The 13,559-nt window shown below is 38.6% G+C and overlaps 1 long non-coding RNA gene across 1 annotated transcript in view; it reads left to right on the top strand.

Moving 5' to 3' along the window:
• The window catches only part of LOC149122472 (uncharacterized), a 121,644-nt gene that overhangs the window by 107,201 nt on the left and 884 nt on the right, over positions 1-13,559 (top strand). The gene's annotated exons all lie outside the window — the stretch shown is intronic.

Raw genomic sequence — 13,559 nt, 5'->3', positions numbered from 1 at the left:
TAAAAAGTTAATTTTAAAACACATTGAGGGGCTGGCGCTGTGGCATAGCGGATAAATCTGTTGCCTTGCAGTGCCAGCATCCCATATGGGTGCTGGTTTGAATCCCGGCTGCTCCACTTTCGATCCAGCTCTCTGATATGGCCTGGGAAAGCAGTAGAGGATGGCCCAAGTGGTTGGGCCCTTGCACCCATGTGGGAAACCCGGAAGAAGCTCCTGGCTCCTGGCTTTGGATTGGCACAGCTCCAGCTATTGTGGCCATCTTGGGAGTGAGCCAGCCAATGGAAGACTGATTCTCTCTCTCTCTCTCTCTGATTCTGCCTCTCTGTAACTCTGCCTTTCAAATAAATAAATAAATCTTTAAAAAAATTTTAAAAAAACACATTGAAAAGCTATTCAGAAGATCAAATATGTAGTGTAATTTAAGTTGCTTATAAAACAATTTTTACTTTTCATCAGTCTATGAATAAAAGTTGCAATGGATGTATCCAGAAATGTCAAATACTTTCTTGTTCAGATTTACTGCTTAACACCAATTTTTGTGTCTAATTGACATTTTACGATTATGCTTCAAGCTAAAGACAGATGGCTATGTATGTATGTGATATGAAAAACAAGTGTTCTACTTATGTTTTTTTTTTTTATTTTTTGACAGGCAGAGTGGATAGTGAGAGAGAGAGACAGAGAGAAAGGTCTTCCTTTGCCGTTGGTTCACCCTCCAATGGCCGCCGCGGCTGGCGCACTGTGGCCGGCGCACTGCGCTGATCCGATGGCAGGAGCCAGGTACTTATCGTGGTCTCCCATGGGGTGCAGGGCCCAAGGACTTGGGCCATCCTCCACTGCACTCCCTGGCCACAGCAGAGAGCTGGCCTGGAAGAGGGGCAACCGGGACAGAATCCGGCGCCCCGACCGGGACTAGAACCCGGTGTGCCGGCGCCGCAAGGTGGAGGATTAGCCTAGTGAGCCGCAGCGCCATGTTCTTTTTAAAAGCAAGTCATAGTCAGGTTTCATTGGACTTTTTGAAAGTCCTTTGCAATTATTTTGTTCCATACGTAATTGCAGTTCCACTCAAAGGTTTGCTTCTCAAAATCCTAAAGTGTGACAGAGGACAAGTCGAAATATAATTTTTTTTAAAAAAGATGTATTTATTAATTTAAAAGGCTGAGTTACAATGAGAGGGTGGGTGGAGACAGAGAGAACCTTCCATTCGTTGGTTTACTCCCCAGAGGGCCACAATGCTAGGACTGGGCCAGGCCAAATCCAGGAGCCTGTACTCTATCCTGGGCCCTGTGAGTTATCTTGTGCCACTTTTCCCAGGTGCATTAGCAGGGGGCGATTGTAAGCGGAGAAGCTAAGACTCCACGGAACACTCATATAGGATATTCTGGTATCACAGGTGATGGCTTAACCTGCTGTGCCACAGTGATAGCTCCTGGAAATACAAATTTCAAAATAATAATTGGCCTAAGGAACTGACAATGAAGTAACAATAAAGTTATTAGGTTAGACAATACTCTTGTCTGACATCTGTGTCTAAGAATTCTAAATCTAGATATTAAAGTTAGCACAAAACTTAAGATTGTTTTCTAAGTTACTATTCCACTTGAAATTACGAAACCATAATCAAATATGAGACTGACACCTGCAGATTATTATTCAACTTCAAGCACTAACCCTTGCCTAGCATGCTTAAAAACAAAGAAGAAAGATACTCAATCTGATGAACTAACTAAAATTCAAGTCAGTTTTAAAACAAATAAGCCGTAAGGGTGTTATAGTTGGAGAGCGGTGATTCTGTAATTAAGGTTATTATAATGGCTTTGTTGGTAGTGAACCTCTTCTGCATTTGCAAAGTGTGCTTCCTCCAAGAGGCTTAAAAGGCTTTTTCAATCTTTGCACTGCTTCACAGTAACTGGGGAAAATGAAACAAATCTCCCCTTTACAAATGCAGTTGCAAAAAGGATCTTCTCTCTGGGAATAAATGACCTACCATTGGATAACCAGCAAAAAAAAAAAAAAAAAAAAATCTATTACTGCCCATGTCTGCCTCAAAGTAAATAATCAGACCATTCAGCTTGTTGAACTTCGTGCTGGTCTAAAAACCATAATGCATTTGATCAACTTTGAGTGTAACATTTTAAAAAGGAGTTGTCAGTCATATCCAGTTTATCACTTCATGTTCTCTCAGCGCTCCTTACATGTATATTACATACAAGAATTGTTCAATAAATATTCAATATCTAAAATAACAAAGGGGCCAGCGCTGTGAAAGCCCTGGCTTGCAGCACAGGCATCCCATATGGGCACCGTTTTGAGTCCTGGCTGCTCCATTTCCGATCCAGTTCCCTGCTAATGTGCCTGGGAAAGCCATGGAGGAAGGCTCAAACCCTTGGGCCCCTGCACTTATGTGGGAGATCTGCAAGAAGCTCCTGGCTCCTGGCTTCAGATGGGCTTAGCTCCTGCCTTTGAGGCCATTTGAGGAGTGAACCAGCAGATGGAAGACCTCTTTCTATATATCTCTACATCTCTCTGTAACTCTGCCTTTCAAATAAACAAAATAAATCTCAAAAAAGTCAGATAATGATGATGTTATAAAGGCCATATATGTTACTGATTTGGAGATGTAAAAATTAATGTTATTATTGCATAACAAATTACCACAAACTTAGAAATGAATCAGTTTTCTGGACAGAGCTCAACTGTGTTCTCTGCTCAGTTTCTCTCTAGGCTAAAATCAAGGTGTTGGCTGGGACTGTGTAACTAAGGGAGACTATCCCATCAGAGTTTGCTGTTTGTTATGACCTAACAAAGAAAATGGCCACCTGATATTTGTATGGGTTAAATCTGTACTGAAAGGTATGTAGTCAAACAAGGTAGGTAAGCTTGGGAGGGAGAAGCTTCAGAGACTTAGAGGTAATCTTAGAATGCTATCTAACACATGAAGTAATCACACACACACACACACACACACAGGCAGAATTAAGGAAAAGACCTTATATGAATATTGCTATTCTTCGCTGTTCTCTCCCAGTAGGAAAAGATGAGGAAGAGAACAGAAAACCTTTGTATACCTGATATTCAGCTATCTGGAAGCTTACCTGTTCAGTGGAATAATTGCCAACACATATTGATTGCATATGAAGTGCCATTCTTTTTTAGTTTTTAGTTACGTTAACTCAATCCTGCTGGAACTGTTAGAGAGGCTTGTTATAGCCTTTTTCATAGTTGAAGAGGTGAGACATAAAGAAGGGAAGTAATTTTTCAGTGTCAAAATGCTAGTAAGTGGCAATGAGAGGATAATATGCTTTAACATACAATGCACCCTCAATAAATCTAGTTATTTTATCATTACTTGAAAATTATTATAAAAGAGAATAGTATACAAAACCAAAGCATTGTGAATATATAGTTGTCTAGCTATCACTGTTTCTGTTTTATGTCAGAACTTCTTTAGGACAGTACTTATCCCAGAGAAGTGTAAAATTAAAGTGAGAAAAAAACCTTCTAATTTAAAGTAACTTCTGTTGAATAATGTCCCTTGTAGCGCTGTTCAACTTCTCAGCATTTTGACTGAGGAAGTACAGATGAAAAAGGAGACAGAATCTGACACTGATCATGAAATCTAAAACAGAGTGGACAACCACCACTGGATAACATCTTAATAAAGATGTTGTATGAGGAACATTAATCCAGATTTTATTTAGTGCCGTAAAGTATCTTTGACCTCATGGAAAAGTAGCCAACAAAAATCATGCAAGAAGATGCTTTGTGGGGCTGGCTCTGTGGCATAGTAGGGTAAGCCTTCCTCTGGAACCTGCATCCCACGTGGGCGCAAGTTCTAGTCCCGGCTGCTCCTCTTCCGATCCAGCTCTCTGTTTATGGCCTATGATGGCAATGGAAGATAGCCCAACTGTTTGGATCCCTGTACCCACATGGGAGACCCCAAAGAAGGTCCTGGCTCCTGGCTTCTGATTGGCCCAGCTCCAGTATTGCAGCCACTTGGGGAGTGAACTGGCAGATGGAAGGCCTCTCTCTCTGTCTTGCCCTCTCTCTGTTTGTATCTCTGCCTGTCAAATAAATAAGTACAATCTTTAAAATAAAAGAAGATGCTTTGCTTCTCTCTCAGCCTGACTGTGGCTCTGACAACAGAAATCTAGACAATGTCTTCTCCATTTCCTGAGGGTTGATTGTGACGTAGCCACAAAGCTATTCCTCTTCCCCAACTCAGTATCCTGTCCTCCTCCTACAAGGTGGAGATTGCAAAACCCAATAAAGAGCTCAGAATTGGAAGATAAGTTGAGGCAGCTGTGGGGGGTGGTTTCGGCAGCAAAGAGTCCATATAAGAAGTATGATGTCTGAGTTCCGAGTGCGTTAGGAGGAAATCTAGAAGTGCAGTCCTGCAGCAATTGAGACATGCAGAGAACAGGATCATGTCTCTGACTGAATATTTTGTGGAACTTACCATGAAATGTTCAACTATTTTATATGTTCAGTAGGGTTCAAAAAAAAATGACTTCTTTATCCGGAAGTATAAAGAATAGTTAGTGATTTTGACCTGAAGAGAAAAGGATATGATTCGATTGGGTGGTACTGCGGACAGATTATAATGCTGTGATACTTTTATTAAAATACTTAATTTTAAGATAAAGAAGAAATATCAACAGATGTCTGTTGTTATTGTGAATAAGATGCAATTTCAGTCTTGTTCAAATAAGGAAATATTTGACATTGGGACATGGCCAATAAAGAAATGTCTGTTGGTTGCCATGGTTAAAAAACACTAGTAGAAATGTGATGAGATGAAGAGGTAACCAACACAAATATAAAATTGCTTTGGAGTTACATGATTAGTAGTATTGGGTAAAGAAATGTGTTAGCAGTTTACAAACTTGGCATTGATAAACATTTTTATTAAATCTAGGTATTAATGAGGTCATCAGTGGATTGCTGATTCTTAGCGTTTGTTATTTTCCTGCAGAATTGTTTCTTTGTGTCCCTCAAAATGAGACTGTATTAGTTGACACCATAAAAAAAGTCTGCTGTAATTGTTGAGCCATTTCCTATAATAATTGCCTTTTTTTTAGCCCTGAGGTTGGTTTAAGAGCTTGAATTATGAATATTTCATATTATATTATTTTCATATTCCATGTACATACCTCATGCAAATTAACTTTCTTATAGCTTTATACTGACCTTTACTTCATTGAAGGAAATTACATTGTAAAATGAATCTGCTTAGGAAAATCTTTCTCAGAAAAATATCACTTCCTCTACATTGTTGAGGTTTAAAGGAAACCTTCAGCTGTCCACATTATCAATGCTAGTATATAATAAAATAAAAATTTAGGAAAATTGGTAAAAATTGAAATAGCTTGTTTTTCAAAGGCTAAAAATGAAATACTGATGTGTAAACTACTGGAGTATATCAGAAATGAAAACAAGACCTGCTCCAATTACTACTTAATATTTTCAGGGTATGATGATGTTTTTCACACCATATATTGCCTGGTGTCTTTGACAGCTTTCCTAAGGCTATTTGAAATTGCCAGACAATGAATTACGGTATAGATATGTATTTCTTTTATTTGACAGGTAGAGTTGTACACAGTGAAAGAGAGAGAGACAGAGACAAAGAGAAAGGTCTTCCTTCCGTTGGTTCACTCCCAAAATGGCTGCCATGGCCAGCGCCACACCGATCCGAAGCCAGGAGCCAGGTGCTTCCTCCCAGTCTCCCATGGGGGTGCGGGGGCCCAAGCACTTGGGCCATCTTCCACTGCCCTCCTGGGCCACAGCAGAGAGCTGGACTGGAAGAGGAGCAACTGGACTAGAATCGGCTCCCATATGGGATGCCAGCGCCGCAGGCAGAGGACCAACCTAGTGCACCAGGGTGCTGGCCCCAAAGTATAGACATTTTGATTCTGTAAATATCTGAAAATCCTCAACTTGTACTTTCAATAATGTATTCACATATTAAGAAATAAAATATGGCTTAAATGCATAGAAATAAAACATCACTTGTATGTAAGTTCAAGCAATAAATTATTTCCTGTTTTAATTTGAGGATATTTTCAGAAGCTTTAAAATTTCTGATAATTTTTGAGGGAAACAAATTTGCAAGTTGTGTATTATCTCTTCCTAAAATCTCAGCTGCCCACTAAAAAACAGAAATGTAACCTTATAATGGTTAGCAAAGAAAGTTGAGGTTTCCTATGCATAATTTATTTAAATTCACATTGTATCTTATTTTCAAAACCCTGAAATCATGGTACATGGACTTCATTTATCTAAACAGCCTGACTTAATTTTCATACTAAAGTGTTTTTGAATGTATTGTCATGCTGGAATCAGGAATAAAAGTTTGGTGTTTATTCTTACATCCGGAAATAGTTTTGTTTGTAAGCCAGGTTTAAAGGGAACACATTTCTAAAGAAAGAGTCTACAGATTTCAGAATAATCTATAAATGTTTTACTTAGTTGGGGAAGATGAAGTCAGACAGATTAAAATAACCAAGTGTATAAAATGACATGAGTATGAACAGACTTGTTCATACTTGTTTACAAGGATTCAATTGGTCCTTTCAGAAACTTTAGTTATAAAAGAAGCAAAATTAAGGATAATATATGGAATAGGCAAAGTCTCAGCTTGTTGACTTGAGGGATTGTAAAACAGTTCTGGCAGTCCACTACTGACCCAGTTACCTGCTAATGCACCTGGGAAAAGCAGCAGGAGGTGGCCCACATTCGTGGGCTCCTGGCACCCATGTGGGAGACCAGGATTAAGCTCCTGAATCCTGGCTATGGCATGACCCAGCCCTGACCATTGTGGCCATTTGGGGAGTGAGCCAGTGGATGGAAAATCTCTGTCTCTATCCCCCCTTCCTCTCTTGCTCTCTCCCTCGCTCTCTCTTTCCAACTCTTTCAAATAAATACATCTTTTTTTTTTTTAAAGATTTATTAATTTATTTGAAAGTCAGAGTTACAAAGAGAGAGAGAGGAGAGGCAGAGAGAGAGAGAGGTCTTCCATCCACTGGTCCACTCCCCAATTAGCTGCAACAGCCAGATCCAGAGCTAGGAGCCAGGTGCTTCTTCCAGTCTCCCATGTGGGTGCATGGGACCAATGACTTGAGCCATCTTCTACTGCTTTCCCAGGCCATAGCAGAGAGCTGGATTGAAAGTGGAGCAGCCAGAACTCGAACCGGTGCTCATATGGGATGTTGACACTGTAAATGGTGGCTTTACCTGCTATGCCACAGCACCGGCTCCTAAATAAATAAATCTTTTTAAAAATTCTAATTTCTGAATTGAAGGTATATATTTTTTAAAATTTATGCTCCTCATATGTTATTTTTATTTGTCTTTAATTCACCTGTAGAATCACTCATGATTTTTCTTTGCTGTATCTAGTATATAGTACCCATGATTTGATATCAAAATAGAGCTCATGATTCAGTTTATCATAATTTTCACTTTTCTGTAATGCATAAGTGTCTTTCTTAATTCAGAAGCTATGCGTGGTTTTTATTGTCATTATATGCCCTGGAAATTAAGGCATTTTCCTTCCTGTGACTTTAAAGACCACTTGGCCTGCCATAATCATTTGCTGGAAGGTTAGCTGTGAATTATTATATGTGCTTTTAGGATTGCTTAACTGCGCCTTTGTTATTATTATTATTATTTTTTTTTTTTTATTTTTTTGACAGACAGAGTGGACAGTGAGAGAGAGAGACAGAGAGAAAGGTCTTCCTTTTGCCATTGGTTCACCCTCCAATGGCCGCCACGGCCGGCGCGCTGCGGCCGGCGCACCGCGCTGATCCGATGGCAGGAGCCAGGAGCCAGGTGCTTCTCCTGGTCTCCCATGGGGTGCAGGGCCCAAGCACCTGGGCCATCCTCCACTGCACTCCCTGGCCACAGCAGAGGGCTGGCCTGGAAGAGGGGCAACCGGGACAGAATCCGGCGCCCCGACCGGGACTAGAACCCGGTGTGCCGGCGCCGCTAGGCGGAGGATTAGCCTAGTGAGCCGCGGCGCCGGCCCTTAACTGCGCCTTTGGATACCCTAACTCATTCAAGAAAATGAATTACTTCCAGATCTGTTGTGTTCAGAGGTTCTTTATGGAAAATAAAGATTAAATTTTACCTTTTCTTTAATCTAAGGAAGATACTGGCAGATTCTGAACTAAACACAGGAACCTGTGCCGTGTCTACAGATTGGAGTGATGCCCTTGCAAGTGCTGCAAGGCCTTGGGATGTAGAAATGTTGTCTTACTAGTTGCCCCAAATGTTTGCCCAAGGGTTTTCCTAAATGGGAGAGAAATAGTGACAGAATTGTGTGACAGAAAATAGAGTGCACAGAATAATGTTCAGAATTTCTATTTATCCTCTTTCAAAAAATCCTATATAGTGTGTGTTCATGTAAACTTTTTACGCACACATATATATACACACATATACACTGAAAACTTCTTTTACTTATAATTCTTGTCAAAAATAACTACCTGGGAAAGACAAAACACCTCGAGATGGTTAACAAACAGAAATACATGAGACCAGACTGCCCTTCATGATCATGTGATTTTTAAGGAAATGTTTTTATTATATTTCACACTAAATATGCTTATGGGGTATATGTATAAATATGATTTTTATGGGTTGAAACGCAATTTGCAGTGAATTTATTTTCATTTCTCATGGTTTTTCTTTCAGTTTATACTCATTTTTTTTGTCTCCTCACATTCTGACTTTCATCTTTCTATCAAAACTTTGCTTCTACAGTCTCTCTGTATTCCTTTCTTGTGAATAAACGTGAAATATGTTTCTGGGAGGTTTTATGAGTGATGCCTATTTACTCTTTTTGTCAGATCAGTTCAGCTTTCTAGAGATTGCCTTTTGAAAGCGTCATACTACAGAATATACTCAACATATTGTGACGATATAAAGGTACGGCTGCTGTGTTGCAGCATTGTTTGAAACTATCTTGCCTATTAAAACATAAGTAAGGCAAAATATATGTGAGTTTTTGCATGTTGTCTTCAATTTTTTTTTTTGTATTTGCTTACCTAAGAGTAACATTGAGTGTAATATCCTCAGTGATAGATTCTGCACCATTTTATTCGCATTTACATTTCTAGAAAGAGGACAAATGTGTTTATTAAACTACAAGTACCATGTGTTATTAAGTAAGAATATATTAGGTATAATACATTACATTATTAGAACCCATATTCTTTGAGTTATTAAATAGATTCCTGGTATAATTGATACTGATCTTATTTCATTTGGGCTCATGTTTGAATATTCTACTTTCTTACATGCAACAACTGTTCAGTGTTAATATAAATAATTATATTTTATTTATTTATTTTTAAAATATTTATTTATTTGAAAGTCAGAGTTACACAGAGAAAAAGGGGAGGCAGAAAGAGATAGAGAAAGTCTTCCATCCACTGGTTCACTCCCCAGATGACCACAACGGCTAGAGCTGAGCCGATCCGAAGCCAAGAGCTAGGAGCTTCTTCTGGGTCTCCCATGAGGGTCCAAGGATTTGGGCCATCTTCTACTGCTTTCCCAGGCCATAGCAGAGAGTTGGATAGGAAGTGGAGCAGCCAGGACTCGAACCTACACCAATATGGGATGCCGGCACTGCAGGTGGCAGCTTTACCTGCTACGCCACAGCGCTGGTCCCAATAATTGTATTTTTAACTATCATTCTTATTTTAGATCATTTGGATTTTTTAAGAGTCTCTTATTTATTTTAAAGGAAGAATTACAGAGAGGGAGAGATAGGCAATGAGAGATGGAGAGAGATTTTCCATATACTAGTTTACTCCCCAAATGGCCACAATATCCAGGGCTGTGCCATGGTGAAGCCAGGAGTCAGTAGCTTCTTCTGGGGTTCCTAGGGGGTGGTATGATCCTAAGCTCTCACGCTGTCTTCTGCTGCTCTCCCAGGCACATTAGCAGGGAGCTAGATCGAAAGTGGAGCAGCCAGGAATTGAACTGGTACTCACATGGAACGCCAGTAAGCAACAGCTTAATACCATGTGCCACAGTGGCCCTGTAATTATTGTATTTCACAAATCTATGAAATCTCCAAATGTATTTCATCCATTTTCTCTTGCCAGTAAATATAATCAAATAAACAGAATTTTGAAATTTTTGGCAGGTAGAAATTTAACAGTTTTTCACTTTTTATTTTCTCTATAATTATTATTTATTTACTACTTACAGGTAAGGAAGAGACTGAAAAAACTATCTGAATGTTAATACTGTTGTTTTTTAGTAAATCTTTGCTATTTAAAATATTTTTTGAATTATTTCTAAAATATTATTTCTACTCTAGAAAATTCAATTAGTAGGCAAATTTCCAGCAAATATGTATATTTATTATAAAATCATTATATCTATTAAAATCACATTTCATACTGATAGTTTTGTTTTTCAAATGCAATATTTTACTATCGGGTTTCTGTTCATTTGTATTCTTAAATGAGTGGGCGCCGGTTCTAATCTTGGCTGCTCCTCTTCCGATCCAGATCTCTGCTCTGTACTGAGATAGCAGTGGAAGATGACCCAAGTCCTTGGGCCCCTGCACCCACGTGGGAGACCCAGAAGAAGCTCCTGGCTCCTGGCTTTGAATTGGTGCAGCTCTGGCATTTGTGGCCATTTGGGGAGTGAACCAGAGCATAGAAGACCTCTCTCTCTCTCTCTCACTCTCTCTCTCTCTCTCTCCCTCTCTGCTTCTGCTTCTCTATAAATCTGCTTTTCAAATAAATAAATAAATAAATATTAAAAAAAGGTAGAGCTACAGACAGAGAGAGGTAGAGACACAGAGAGAGAGGTCTTCTATTCTCTGGTTCACTCCCCAGATGGCCGCAAATGGCCACAACTGAGCCAATCTGAAGCCAGGAGCCAGGAGCTTCTTCCAGGTCTCCCTTGTGGGTGCAAGGGCCCAAGCACTTGGTCCATCTTCCACTGCTCTACCAGGCCACAGCAGAGAGCTGGATCGGAAGAGGAGCAGCTGGGCATGAACTGGTGCCCATATGGGATGCCGGCACTACAGGCGAACCCTTCCTGTGCCACAGCACTGGCCGCTTATTTTCACTTTTAAATAGAACGAAGGTAATGTAGCTAAACAAGCTTATGGTTAAATTTTTAAATATTTTCTTTTTCTTCTTAGATAGATGATAATTAAGTAGGAAAGAAATTAAATATAAGACCAGTTAATATAACACAATAAGAATAAATTTAATGTGTTTAGATAAAGTCAGTGCCTGGCTATAAGTTTGAGAATTTGGGGGTAGGGAGCTAACTATCTTGAAAATGCTTTGTCTTTTTTTTCCCTAAAGAAGGGCAACACTGAATATAGCTAAAAAAAATTGTCATTTTTTAAAAGATCTATCTCTTTTTTTAATTAAAGATTTATTTATTCACTTGAAGGTCAGAGTTACACAGAAAGAGGAGAGGCAGAGAGAGAAAGAGGTTGGTCTTCCATCTGATGGTTCACTCCCCAATTGGCTGCAATGGCCAAAGCTGTGCTGATCAGGAGCCAGGAGCCAGGAGCCAGGGGTCAGGAGCAAGGAGTTGGATTGGAAGTGGAGCAGCCGGTTCTTGAATCGGCTTCTATATGGGATGCCAGCGCTTCAGGCCAGGGTGTTAACCTGCTGTGCCACAGCACCGGCCCCAATGTTGTTGTTTTTAACTTTGTCTTCAGAAGAATTTTTCAGCTTATAATGTTCCTATATTTTTCATTTAGTTAAAATATCATTATTTACTTTTCTATGCAGTGTAAAAATACAAAAGATTTGATGAGAGCAATAGTTGTCCCCATATTTTATTCAAGAAAACTTCATTGTTCTCAAGGGCATTTGTTTAATTTCTCACCAAGTCATTATTAGAGAAAGTTTATGTTATAATTAAAATGTGATATTTAAATAGAGAAATAATTTCCATAATCTCATTCATATGGTAAAGTCAATTAATGTATACTTGGCACTTTACAAATATTTAAAAATTTAATCATCATAAGAAGATTGTAAAAGCTTTTCAATATTGTGTATGAAAAATTGAAGTACAGATTATTTAAGTAACTTCCTTAAATGATAAGTAGCAGAGGCAGGTTTCAAATATAAATGTATTACATTTAAAATCTTTTTACTGATACAGTGCAGTGGCTTCATACTGCTTCGTTTTTATTCCATTTGACTCCACATCACTTACTGAGTTTCTATTATGTAAAAACTTGACAGCCGAGGTTCAGCCTAGGTCATTATGGACTTCAAGATGTCCCAAATTGTTTAATTCATGCAATTCTATTTCTCTTCTAGTATATTAAATATATTCCAATACATTACTGTACTTTGGACTGGTCAAAAAAAATTCCTGTGGCTTTTTTCCTTTTATGCATTTCTAAATTTTCTCTAAAAGTGCTTATTATTCTCAGAGCAACATATTATCCCTTACTACTTTTTAGTCTGAAGTTTTCCTTTGTTAACCATACTTACTAAACTTTTTCCCTTGCCAGAGCACCAAAGATGTTTTGGAGAATATAAAGTTGGTCTACTGTTTAATCAATGGGTATGGGGAACCTTGAAAAGAATTAGAAGTTTGAAACCCTGAGTTTTAATTTTTAAAAGAATGTTGAGAATGAATATCCTTAAAAGTATCCTTAACATTTCTGAAGCTCTGACATCCAATAGGGAACCCAGGCATTGAGACTGTTGATGTATTTTTTTCCTTCATGCAGCCAGAACTCAGTGCCATCTGCACATTTTTGTTTGGCATCTGTCCCTTGTCAAATTATTAGTTTTGTTTTCTTCAGTTGCCCACATTGTCTCTTCCAAAGAGCGCAAACCCTTGAAGTCAGGCATCAACTTTGTCACAAAGCCCTGTAGTGTCTTCGTGGTGTCTCGCTGAATATTTCATAATTTAACCAAGAGATTGAATACTTTTGAAAAGTTTTAACAGTGTAGAGGCTATATCACACATATTATGGGTTCTAAAACAATGTAATTTTTCCATTTGATTGTTATTTGTAGCCTTTGCCTATATTACTGCTGAGCTAGGGTCTATTTACATTTTATTTGTTGATCTCTTTATTTAGTGAAACATTAACCTTGACTTTAATATTAAATAAAAATATTTTATCTCAAAAATGAAAAAAGAAGGAAGGAGGGAAAGAAGAAGAAGGAAGGAGGAAAGGAAGGAAGGAGGGAAGGAGAGAGGGAGAGAAAGAGAAGAAGAGAGAGAAAGAGAGAGAGAAGGAGGGAGAGAGGGAGAGAAGGAGAGGGAAGGATAGTGGGAGGTGAGAGAGTGGAAAGGAATATCATTATATACTTAGAATTGCATGTATGAATTACATTGAATCTGTTCTTCTTGTACTAATATTACATTAACATGAAAAAGTATCAGAGAAAAAAGCAGCTCATGATATTTCTGATGAAATCAGAAAGCTTGAATCAAGTCTTAACTCTTTATATGAAGCAATAAAATTCTATATACATATAGAGGCTTCCACAGATAAAATACAAATCAGTCAAGGAAAATTAAAAACCACTTTCTTAGTTGAT

This window comes from Oryctolagus cuniculus, chromosome 13 (genome assembly GCF_051225735.1).
Source record: "Oryctolagus cuniculus isolate XC-2025 breed Fujian yellow rabbit chromosome 13, ASM5122573v1, whole genome shotgun sequence".
Classification (NCBI taxonomy): domain Eukaryota; kingdom Metazoa; phylum Chordata; class Mammalia; order Lagomorpha; family Leporidae; genus Oryctolagus; species Oryctolagus cuniculus.
This window is presented reverse-complemented; position numbering and strand designations above follow the sequence as displayed.